Below are 12,360 nucleotides of genomic sequence, written 5' to 3'. Positions count from 1 at the left end.
TTTCAGGAACTAAGTTCTGTTGGTGATTGGGCATTATGTTCTTATACAGCGAAAACGAACTCTGGACATCGCACTAGGTTACGAGTACATATTTAAAGAAATGAATGTGGCTAACAGAAATGTCTTCTGGAAGGCTCAGAGTTTCTTCGATGAATATCTGCCTAATAGTAAATAAACTGGCGTAATTCCGATTTCTCTCACTACTTCCTGGCCTGCAGTTCCACAGACAGCACTGAATTTATTTTTTCGCCACAAATGATATCATCCGTGAGTGAAAGTCCTTTAGTTTCCAACTTTTCGTTGCTTTCGGATTTCCAAACGAAGTTTAGCTGCCTTTAGGCGGTAGAGTGCCATGAGGTTGTAAGGTTGTAATGTAGCGAGACCTTCCAATCATCTGGTTTTTTCCAGAATTGTACACACAAAGTGCAAGACAAAATAATTATCGGGAAAATTCGAGGTTATGACTGATTAGTTATCCTGTTCTGAATACTGAATTATGTATCTCACTATGTACTAAAAACTTCGAGATTAAGATTATATGAATATTCTTATAGTTTTTATGCTGAAATTGTAATAGTTTTCTTTTCAACGTGTTTAATTAAAATACACTTGGCATGAATGTTAACATTATATAGCCTAATAGTTACGGCAACCTGGCAGGGCTGCTTGCAGAATAGTGTTCACAGTAGGTACACGGTGCTTAGACGCTGTAAATCGGTTTTAATACTAAACACATATTATCTGTTGAAAATAAATATACTGTAGAAGTAAGAACATTGAACATAGGGGCTACAAAAATTATATCTCGTAATTTTTTAATTTTTACCATTGATAAATATCATTAATTGATAATTAGTTTCAGGATTTATTCCTGATAATGTTTGCTAAATTGTATTTAGGTCATTGATTAGAATCTCTCTCCTTGCACGGCAGCAGTATGTGGCTCTGGAACATTCTTTGTTGCACCCCCGCCCTCCCCACAACCGTCTAGCAATCAAGTCGTGTCAGTATATTTTCGAAAATCGCGATCAGAGGTAATAGCGATAATCCAGTATTATAAACAGTAAATACCCAGCAATGGCATAGGATAATATTTCTAGAACATGTAATATACTTCCGTGCCGCACGCTGCAGCTGCCGTGACGGTCCGAGCAGACCTAAGAGGCTTGGTTATAATCACTAGGGAGGTCTCGGCTCAGGACGTGAGACCCGGGCAGTACACTCGCAAATTATGGCTATAGTATTTTGGAAGCAAAGACAGGTTGCAGAAAATTACACAATGGAAATGGAAGTAGAAGCAGAATAAATCTTATATTTTTTAACAAAACCTATAAATTAAAAAGAAATATTTTATTTATATTTCTGTGCATGCACATGCGATTATGCGAAAACCCAGTAAGAGCCAATACTGCGAAGTCACAAAAGTTGTAGTCATAATTTCATGTAATTTTTACAGCTTTATATTGCAACATTTTGATATAGTTTAAGTTGTGAAACATAACTTTTAGGTGCATAATTTTTTTTGTTTAGCCTACTTACTGCTATATAGTATGTGAAATAAATATTCTTAATTTTTATAGTCTACCGGCATAATGTATACATTTCAAAAACAAATGTTACAAAACTGAAATGTTACGTAAACTATTCTTATATTAATGTGAGAATTTTAAGCAATTTTACAAAACTTATGAATTTTAATTAGAATGATTTATAATAAAATGTAACCCAATTGAATATTTTCTTTTGTTCCTCTTGTCCTTTTGTTCCCCTTGTTCTCTTTTTCTTTTTGTATTAACTTTGTTCTCGTTCTACTCCTATTGCTTTCCCTGTGTTCCCCATGTTCTCTTCTTATTCCCCTTGTTCTCCTTGTCTTTCCATTTGTTTTTCTTTGTTGTTGTTTTTTTCTCTTTGTATATCCCTTCTTCTCCACGCATTCCCCTTGTTCTCATTGTGTTCTCCTTATTGTTCTTGCACCTCACTTGTTTTACTTATGTTGTCCTTGTTTGTTTTTTATTTATATTTATTTTATTGAGTTATTTTACGACGCTGTATCAACATCTCAGGTTATTTAGCGTCTGAATGAAATGAAGGTCATAATCCCGGTGAAATGAGTGAGTAATTTTATGAATCACCAGTCTACTGACATGCTTAAATAATTCTTATATTTCAGTCTTTAAGTCCAAACTGAAATGGTTAATTAATTTGCCTACCGACACCACTACATTACCAGAAATTACTATATTCATTCTACGCTTCACATCATTATACGAAAATGAGAAAATCTGTGGTCTCTACCTATCCCTCCCCATCGCTGACCATGACTACTTACGAGCGAGTAAACAATCCGTACCTAGAGTGATGTAACAGCAAACCTGTTTCTTCGGGCAAGATGTTTCGCTCCCGGATTATGACACACCTTGAAAGTACATTCATTTGTGTTTGTACACTGCAATATGGACTCAGTTTATGCTCCCTTTTATATGATTATTTGATGAAGAGTTCCTAGGTGAAGGTAAACTTCCCACTCTGGAGGCTAATGAAACAATAAATTGAAGTAAATACATGCTCATGGTTTTTTAAATTTGTTTATTTTACGACGATTTATCAACTGCTATGGTTATCTAACGTCTGAATGAAATGAAGGTGATAGTGGGTGCGTATTGAGTCCAGTATCCAGCAGCGAAAGTTACACAGCATTTGCTCTTAATGGGTTGAGGAAAACCCACGAAAAATCTCAACCAGGTAACTTGTCCTAATCAGGATTTGAATCCGGACCCGTTGTTTCACTGTCAGATATGCTAACCGTTGCTCCACAGCGGTGGAAGCACATATGTTCTTTAGCCATCTGAATTGGCAGTGGCTCTTTTGTTTGTTGCCATGTTAACAGATCGATTGGCGTACTGTAGCTTATGTCACTTTATTCTTTCGCTGGACCGACAGATTTACATTTTTTTAGGGATATTATCCTGGTAGGGAAATGGTATTTTTTGTATTTTGAGGTACATTATGAAATACTTAAAAGTGCTCTTCCGTAGACAATGATTTTATACAAAGTTGCATAGTAAAGCCATGTCTAGAAGTCATAAGAAGTTAGAAATAGGTCTAGTGTAGAAATTGAGAAAAAAATTGTTATTCAGAATATTTTTGCTTTCTATTTCGCAAGTTTACTTACATCTCATGAAATGCAAAATAAAGTTACTGGTATTCTGTAATCTGTGTAAATTAAAACTTAAACATAAAAACTTAACCAATTTCATAATTTTACTTTGTACTATCTTCTCGTTTTATGTTGAATTGTGTTTACTGCACAATTTGTTCACTTAGTGTCAGGTATAAGATTACATTTTTAACTGTAGGAATTGCTACTTACTCTATTTCACAAAGTTTTGATGACTGTATAATACAGGGACATCATTTTATTTTTACTAACATTTATATCCAGAGTTTGAGATGGGCAGGACATGTAGCACGTATGGGCGAATCCAGAAATGCATATAGAGTGTTAGTTGGGAGGCCGGAGGGAAAACGACCTTTGAGTCATTCCACGTAAAATCGCACGAAATTATACAAATTTTGACCTTCATATTTTTCTGATTGCGTTTATATTTTTTTACCAACTCTATGGGTCTAATAAACCAACAAGTTTACTTTTATTTCCTCCTAAGTCCACATGTTTTAAAAAATTGCATGTTAAAATTCGTTAAATATGTCGCACAATCCAACATTTAAAGCGTCATATTTCCGAGGATATTTATGTTAAATTTTTTTTAAATGCATTTAAAAGCTTAAAGTACTGTCTTTTGTTAAATATTTACTAACTAATTTTAATATAATTATTACAAATATTTTTTTATGATTCAATTTTTAAAAGTTAGATATCAATGTGAAATAGCCGTATTGAAAATCTAAAAAAATGCCTACTAGGTGAACTGAAGTATTCTTAATAATTCCAGAAAAAATCACAATGGGATCTCCAATAGTTTAATGGAAATTTAATTACTTACGACGCAATGTGTAGCGGTCGGTGCAGCAGCAGTGCACGGGAAGCGTTGAAGCGCGCTGGGAGGTTTATCGGCGCTGGATGATCTACTGAACGTTGCAAGATTACACACTGTAGGGATCAAGTCACTCGAGAAAACACTGCTAATTTACTTATTATGATATCCTCAAATATTTGTACATTATGCTTTTTAAACGTTTGTTTTCATTCGCACTGCACTTTAAATTTTCATTCGCCTACCTTCTTTCTTGAAAGAAAATTGTTTTACTAGGCCTAAATCTTCAGTTTTTGACAACGGAATGAAAGAATGTAATTTTAATGTACCAGTTATTGGTTTTAGATTGTGGTATCTGGCCTGCAAATTTTCAGTGTGGTTTTTGTGCTTATTCAATAGACAAAATATAAATGACACTTTAGAAATGTTTTTTGTGACCAATCAAACAGTTTTTTTGTTGATGTTTTATAGGATCTTGTATAGGCTGCTCTCGTTGCAAGTCTTTTAGCAGTTCCTCCAATGCCACCACATGGACTTTTACCATGCGACGTTGCAAAGAAGTGTCATTCAGCACTAATTCCATAATCGTCTTCATGTAAGCAATTATTTTTTAATTTCTTTTTGTTTTTGTATTGTTAACTTGATCCATCGGAAAAGTAAATGATTTTTTTCATATCGTTGGATTCTTGCTTTAAGAAGTTGATTGCTTCGGATTGAAAACAATGAAAGGAATCGGTGTCATGTTTCATGCTTTCTGAGATGACGACAATATTTTTGTGACGAATTTCTGTATCTTCTTTGAAATATACCACGAAAGGATGTATTGTGTCTTGGCATTTTTTCCAATGCACACCTTGTACTCAATCTTGTATTACAAATGAATAATTTTCAGAAAAGTCTGCAATAGGCCTAACTATGTAATTTTCAGGTTGTACATTTTCTTTGCATTCCGTCAAAAATAAAATATGGCGACTTTTGAAGGGATGACGATGCATCTTCTACATGAAAAACTTTACTTGCTTGGAAGCCTTTTATTTTTTTTTAACTTTTCACGGGGGTATCGTTTTCGTTGTAGTTTTCTTTTCTTGATAGGGGATTCTATTGACATCAAACTCTTGTTTAATTCCTCAATATTGGTGATTTCTAGCGCTGTATCCATAGATCTGCTAGAATAAGAACTGGGATAATCACTCTCTCTGCCCGCACTTTTATTTGATTCATATTTACTAATATCACAAGAACTACCGGCTTCACATATAATTTCATCTGACCTATCCGGAAGTTGATAGATTTTTTATGGAACGAATCACATATTCGCACATTCAATGACTCCGCTAAATTGAGCTTTATCAATAAATCGCGACTTATGCGTCTTAGTGTTTTCTTTTTAAAAGCGTGATTAGAAAGGTCAAATGGATTTAAACACTTGTTATATATTATGCGTTCTTTACCGTCACTGATGTTGTATAGAAGTCACGTCGCTCCGTGAAATTCAAACCCTGACTGATTATTTTTCTCTTCTATATTTTGTCTCCTGTCATCTGTTTACTGCCATAAAGTTTACTGCCTTACCCAGCCTTGCTATCTTTAAACACTTCGCTATATTACAGTATAAACATACAGCTTTGTGAAGGGCTCCCCCTCTTAGCTGTTCTGACAATAATAAGATAACATTAGATATTTACTGTTCCTTAAGGTATTGGTCATTTGATGAATGAATGCATTTCTTTCGTAGTGTTGCGAGATCAGATATTACATGCAACGGGGGATTTCGTAAAAATTGCCGCCGACAGCCTTCTAGTCTATCTATGGCTGAAAGTAGTACATTAGCTGGGAATCGTGAGCGCGTGCATGCCTCCGGAAAATAAATTGTTACAAATGTATGTGTGGAGATCCCACATTTCTAAATGCAGTAGTTTACAGATAATACATCAGGGAACAAATCTATAATTTTTTCAGATTTTTAACTTGGCTATTTAATATAGTAATTATGCTTTGAAAAAGAAATTATTAAAAAAAATACGCTAAATTTTAAATTTATTAGTGATAGGCCTAAAGTAATAAAAAGTGTTGTATTTAGTCTTTAAAATGCGCCCAACCGCAAATCTCAATTATTTGTAGACACAGAGTTCCAAGTGAGTTTATGTAACAGTGCGCGCATAATTTGCGTAATTTCAGATAGTCATAACTACACAAATAATTAATAATTGTGAAAATAAAACATTACGGGTCTCTTTATTTGATGTCTGGAATTCATGAAAAAAAAATCGACCATTTCCGAGAAGGTAGTGTTTTATGGCTGTGCGATTTGACGTAGAATGAATCCTTTGGGGAGGCCGAGACGTAGATGGGAAGATAATATTAAAATGGATTTGAGGGAGGTAGGATATGATGGTAGAGACTGGATTAATCTTGCTCAGGATAGGGACCAAGGGCGGGCTTATGTGAGGGCGGCAATGAACCTCCGGGTTCCTTAAAAGCCAGTAAGTAAGTAAGTTTATAATATTAACCTGGCTATACCTTTAGATCAACGATTAAGAACCGGAAACACTGTTTGCTACCTCCTTCCACGATTGGAGTTCGATGATACTAGCGTAATATGTAAACAAATAATTTTACTAGGTATAGGAGGGAAGAAAATTAGTTCATCCATTTACGTAAACTAGGAAATATTGCGATTTTGAGTTTGATAATTTTCAATAGGTTTTTCTTTAATCAAAATACAGTACAGTATTAGCAATGAGTGTTTTTACTCACGAATTGAGCTTTCCGTGCGGATGTATTCATTATGCAATCTATATTATACTGTCTATAGCACATTAGCGTACACTATAGAAAATGAAGTTACATTGAAGAATAATCATAATATGGATGTTTAAACACATATTTGAAAATGGTGACCGTTCATTTCGATGCAGGCTTCAGTTCTAATGTGCATATTATCGCACTATAGACTATTGTACGTAATTCCAATTACCAGTAACTCATGTTGAAATAATTCTGTACCTACTCTATAAAAGAGACCTTACGTACTGTAAATTCAATCTTCATTTCTGCCCGATCCGAAAAGATAAAATTATTCAGACATGCTATCTACTGTCCGTCCAAGTGGTTACGTCGCAGCGTCGTAGAAAGGAAGGAAATCACGTGACAGTTAATTACTTAACGAGGCCCTTTTATTTAAGTTATTTTAAACAATTGTATGGGTATAATATTACGTACACGTCCAATTCCTAACAGAAATTAATGTTCCCAGAAAAGACCTAAGACAGCCCAGCCACTAGCATTTACAGAGAGGCGAATAGAAGGAGATGGGGGAAATGGAAAATGATGCAATATTGACAGCTCTTTCGTCACTGGAAAACGCGAACATATTTTTGGAACGCACTGTTTACTATGACCGTAAGGCTACTATGACTGTATATGCGGTCTTGGATCTGTGTGGAGGACGATTGAACTTCATTAGTAGAAGGGGTGGGAGCAAGTACATTAAAAAACTCAGTTACAATAAAAATTGAAGTAAAAATAAAATGATGTCCCGGTATAAAACATGAAACAAATTAAAGAAAATGGAAACAGATAATACCTAAAAGGTACTGTTTTAGGACCAGTTTTATTTATAACTAGACGTACCCGTGCGCTCCGCTGCACCCGTTATAAAAAATATGAAGTAATTACATAATTAAAATAGCACATTTGATCCAGGAAACATTCGTGTTTGATAGAAGGATAAATCGTTTAATATGTTACTTAATTTAAATTGCATCCAAATAATTAAAATGCGATCATTTTGGTCCAGAGACACTCATTTGGTGCAATGACAATTCCTTTAACATGTTTCTTAATTTTTATTACATGCAACCATAGTTTAATGAACATTGGCATCATTTAGATTTAATGTTTATATTTTATTTAACTTGTTATAGGTTTCCATTGAATTATGGTAATACCTTAATTTTAACCCTTGTTTTCTACGTATTCAGTAAATGGCGCTTGGCCCACTATGGTTCTGAACTCTTCAAATAACTTAAATTATATTATATAATATTACATATTATGTTATATTATATTAATTATATTATATTATATTATGTTATGTTATGTTATATTATATTATATTATATTATATTATATTATATTATATTATATTATATTATATTATATTATATTATATTATATTATATTATATCAGAAGTTACTGTAATAACATTATAGCGTTATGTCCATCTAGAGAAACTACAATTTTCAATGGTGAAATAATAATTAATTATACAAATCGGTTAATTTTATTATTTTCCGATATTACTTCATACAAACACAGAAACATTCTCTGTAGGCTATCTTTCATATCTTTCGATTGTTGCTATCCAAGGCCCCTTATAGACGAAGTCATTTGTTTTTTAATTCATTACACGGCCTTAGATGACAGTTATTTTAATTTTAAAACTCATTTATCTCATTAAATATCAGTACTATCAAAATGTTTCAAGAAGTGAAACATCGCCAATTATTTTTAAAGAAACGTTTCTTATGTAACATTTTTCACAAAAATCAATAATAAGCGAGATATATCGATTTATTTAATTCAGACCCCCTTATAACCCCCCTTTTTAAATAATGTATTTTGAATGCCATATAGCCTAAAATCTAAGTTACAACGAACTTAATTTATATTCCAATTTTCATCGAAATCCGTTCAGCCATTATCGCGTGAAAAGGTAACAAAGATACAGACAGGCAGACTGACTGACAGACAGACAGACAGACAGACATACCAACAAAAATTTCAAAAAAGCGATTTTCGGTTTCAGGGTGGTTAATTATATATGTTAGGACCAATTATTTTTGGAAAATCGAAAATTACCAGAAAAATTTCGGCTACAGATTTATTATTAGTATATATATATATATATATATATATATATATATATATATATATATATATATAAACGACTTGTTAGAAGTTGATTTAGTCGAATGTAGTGGCATTTTGTATTTATATGTTGATGACAGAGTCGCAATTTTTAGCGGTTCAACCTGGCCTAGTGTATAGGAAAGTGAAAATGGTGGCATAAACGTTCTTAAATGGCTAGATAACAAATGTTTCGAAGATTTCTTTGATCTTCTCATTTTCCTGAAATAGACGTGCTTTGCAACAATTAAATTCATTATGCAGTGTATTCAATTAAGTGTTTTATACGGAATGGAACAATCGAATGGAGAGGAACAACAAAATTTACACTTTATCCACTGACATTGCTTCAAAAGCGGATAATTGAAATTTTCTTGAAGAAGTCAATTGATTTTCCACGAAATTTTTATTTATTTTGATTTTAATGTTTTTCAAATCAAATTTATTTTATTTATTTATTTATTATTGCTAGTAAGTTTGAAATGAATACAAATTAATAAATACATTGAAAGATAAACTAGCCCACTCCTGAATAAGTAAGACTCGTGCTCAGCAAGGGATTCCAATACAGACAAAAATAAAATTAAAATTGAGAGTGAATGCAGATTAAATAGTATTTAATATGTTTAAACCCAAACTATAAATCCAATACAATTTTTTTTATTTTTTATTAATATGGAGAGGATTCGTGGTTGATATATTGGAATAAAATTTGTTTAATAATCTGGGACCTTGACTCATGCCCGGCCAAATAAATGCGCCCCTTGTATAATGGCAGTTGACTTGGACATAAAACGTCAACATATATGCCTGACTTGGAGTCGGGCAAAAGGGAAACATTGAAGGAGGAGAATTCGATCCGGTGGTGTGGAATGAATTCGGCGTAGCTCAGTGGTCAGAGATCTTGGTACGTAGAACCAAGGACCCGGGTTCGATCCCCGGCGCCGGAGGGAATTTTTCTCCTCAAATATTAATTGTCAATTAATATTACCGATATTATTCTGTAGGACAAATTAATACATCTTTAATATTGTTATAAATGTGTTCGTTGAACGCTGATTGAACCCTATTACTGTGTGAAATTTGTCTATGTTCTTTATAGCTTGTAACAAATGTTCTGCCAGTTTGACCTATATATGTGGCTTTGCCATCAAGAAATTGACATTTTAATTTATAAACGCCGAAAGTGTATAGTATATAGTATTTTGGACCAGAAGTTTAATAAATTCAACACTTCCGGCGCAGCCAGCAGGATCAGCCTCATGGTGGTGTAGTACCGAACAGAACAGCAACCAACACCCAGCGTCTGTCTACATTTATAGGCTTTGTTTAAGTCCTTGTCCTGTTTGTGGGCCTTATTTGAAAATCGTGTCAACCCAAATAAACGAATTAGTTGATTTTTTTGTGCTTTTCATTCATTTTTTTTGTACTTTCATCTACTATGATGATTGAACATGCATGTTTTCAATATTACTGATTTTAGTATATACGTCAGAAAACGTATTTGCGTTTGTGAAACAAAGACGTTGGCTGTGGAAGTCTTCATTTAATTATAAGTAATGAAATTTTGGACTAAATGCTATACTCTCCTGGAGTTATATATGGCGTATATGTGGGTATATAATATGTATGTTCTCTATACAAATCTATACGCTTTGACTGATATTGGTCAAAGTTTGCACATTTAGCCTGCATAGGGAGGAGAAAAAATTACTGGCGACATTAAAATTGGGCGAATGGACGATGCATTAGCTATTTAAATGAATAAACAATTATAATTAATAGGAGTTGACCTCGGTAGCGTAGTTGGTATAGCGCTGGCCTTCTATGCTCGAGGTTGCAGGTTCGTTCCCGACCCAGGTCGATGGCACTTAAAGTGTGTTTAAATACGACTGGTTCATGTCAGTAGATTTACTGGCATGTAAAAGAACTCTTGCGGGACAAAATACCTGCACACTGGCGACGCTGATATAACTTCTGCAGTTGCGAGAGTCGTTAAATAAACTGTAATAAAAAATTATTAGGATCAAACATGCATGCATTATATTAAAATAAGCTCTTCTGCAGTCATTAAATTTTGTTTGTTTCTGTTGTATTGAAACTCGACTCATGGAGCCGTAAATAAAAATAGCACAAAATTAAATAACATTGTTGATACATCATACACGGCAAAATCTTGAAAATCTGTGCAGTAAGTAGCTATTACACAGTCCAGAAGCATATTATGAGTTTCTCGATACACTTGTAGATAGTGAGCAGACTGTGTTTTATCCAACTGAATTCTTGCATTCTATGAAACCACAAGTAATGATGCCACACAAATTATTACTGAATATTGAATCGCCAATAATGCTTTTCCGAAATACTGACCCACCAAAATAATGCAATGGAACAAAAGTTGGTGTGAAAAACCTCATTGAAAACGTAATGAAAGCAACAATATCAACTGGCAAAACCCAAAGAGAAGATGTTTTTATCTCACAAATTCCTATGATAGCCACTAATATGCCGTTGGATTTTAAGCAACTGCAATAATTTCTAGTGCGACTAGCTTTCGTAGTGACTATATTAAAATAAATCCCAAGGACAATCGCTCAAAATTGCAGACGTTAACTTAGAAAGTCAGTGTTTTTCACATGGTGAATTACGTAGCAAACATTTATACGAGGATCATTTCATAAGTCTTGGCAACTATGTTACATCTTCCGAATAACCGAAAATGTGGTAGTTCAGTAATACATGTTTGAAAAACTATTGTATAGTATACGGGATGTTACCGCTAGGTTGCGTCTGTGTGAGTTGGTGGCTAGTTGACAGCACACGCAAAAGTTATTATGCTAGAGGCTGTGCTCCAAGAAGGATTACCTAAGTAAAGTTGAACAGCGGTCATACGTGAAAATAACAGTTCTTCGTGGCAGAAATGCTCCTCAGTGTCATTCTGAGCAACGAGATGCAATTGAAGAAACCGCTGCACGGGAAGCGGTTTGCAAACAAGGAGGACATCTTAACAACGTTTCGACGAGTGATGGTACACACAGACGAATCGCGAAAGCCAATTGAATTCAACGTCTGCATCATCGTTGGCAAAGATGTGTGGAAGCTTTGGGCGATTATTTTTAAGGGTTCTAGCTGTCAGAGCTCAGAAAGCTGAGAATCGCTGTGAGAGGTGTATCAGACTTTTTGTGTAGCCTTTTCAAAAATGCAGTAAAGTGATAGGGAAGTCAAATTCGGGGAAAAAGGCCGAAAATTTTATCAGTTTAACTTCGAAAAGCCTTCACGAAAAGGAATCACCTTTGCATTTAATTCGTGTTTGCTAATTTTTTATACAAATTCTTAACTGAATTTATGTGGGTAGCGCATTTGCTGCTTAGCAAAATTGTTCACGGGCGGTAATTTATCTTCATTGTAATGGACCGGATATTTGTTACTTCTTTTTTATTTGACTTGTGTCGT

Source organism: Periplaneta americana, chromosome 5 (genome assembly GCF_040183065.1).
Source record: "Periplaneta americana isolate PAMFEO1 chromosome 5, P.americana_PAMFEO1_priV1, whole genome shotgun sequence".
In the NCBI taxonomy this organism is placed as follows: Eukaryota; Metazoa; Arthropoda; class Insecta; order Blattodea; family Blattidae; genus Periplaneta; species Periplaneta americana.
The sequence above is the reverse complement of the archived record's forward strand: the minus strand, read 5'-3'. Positions refer to the sequence as shown.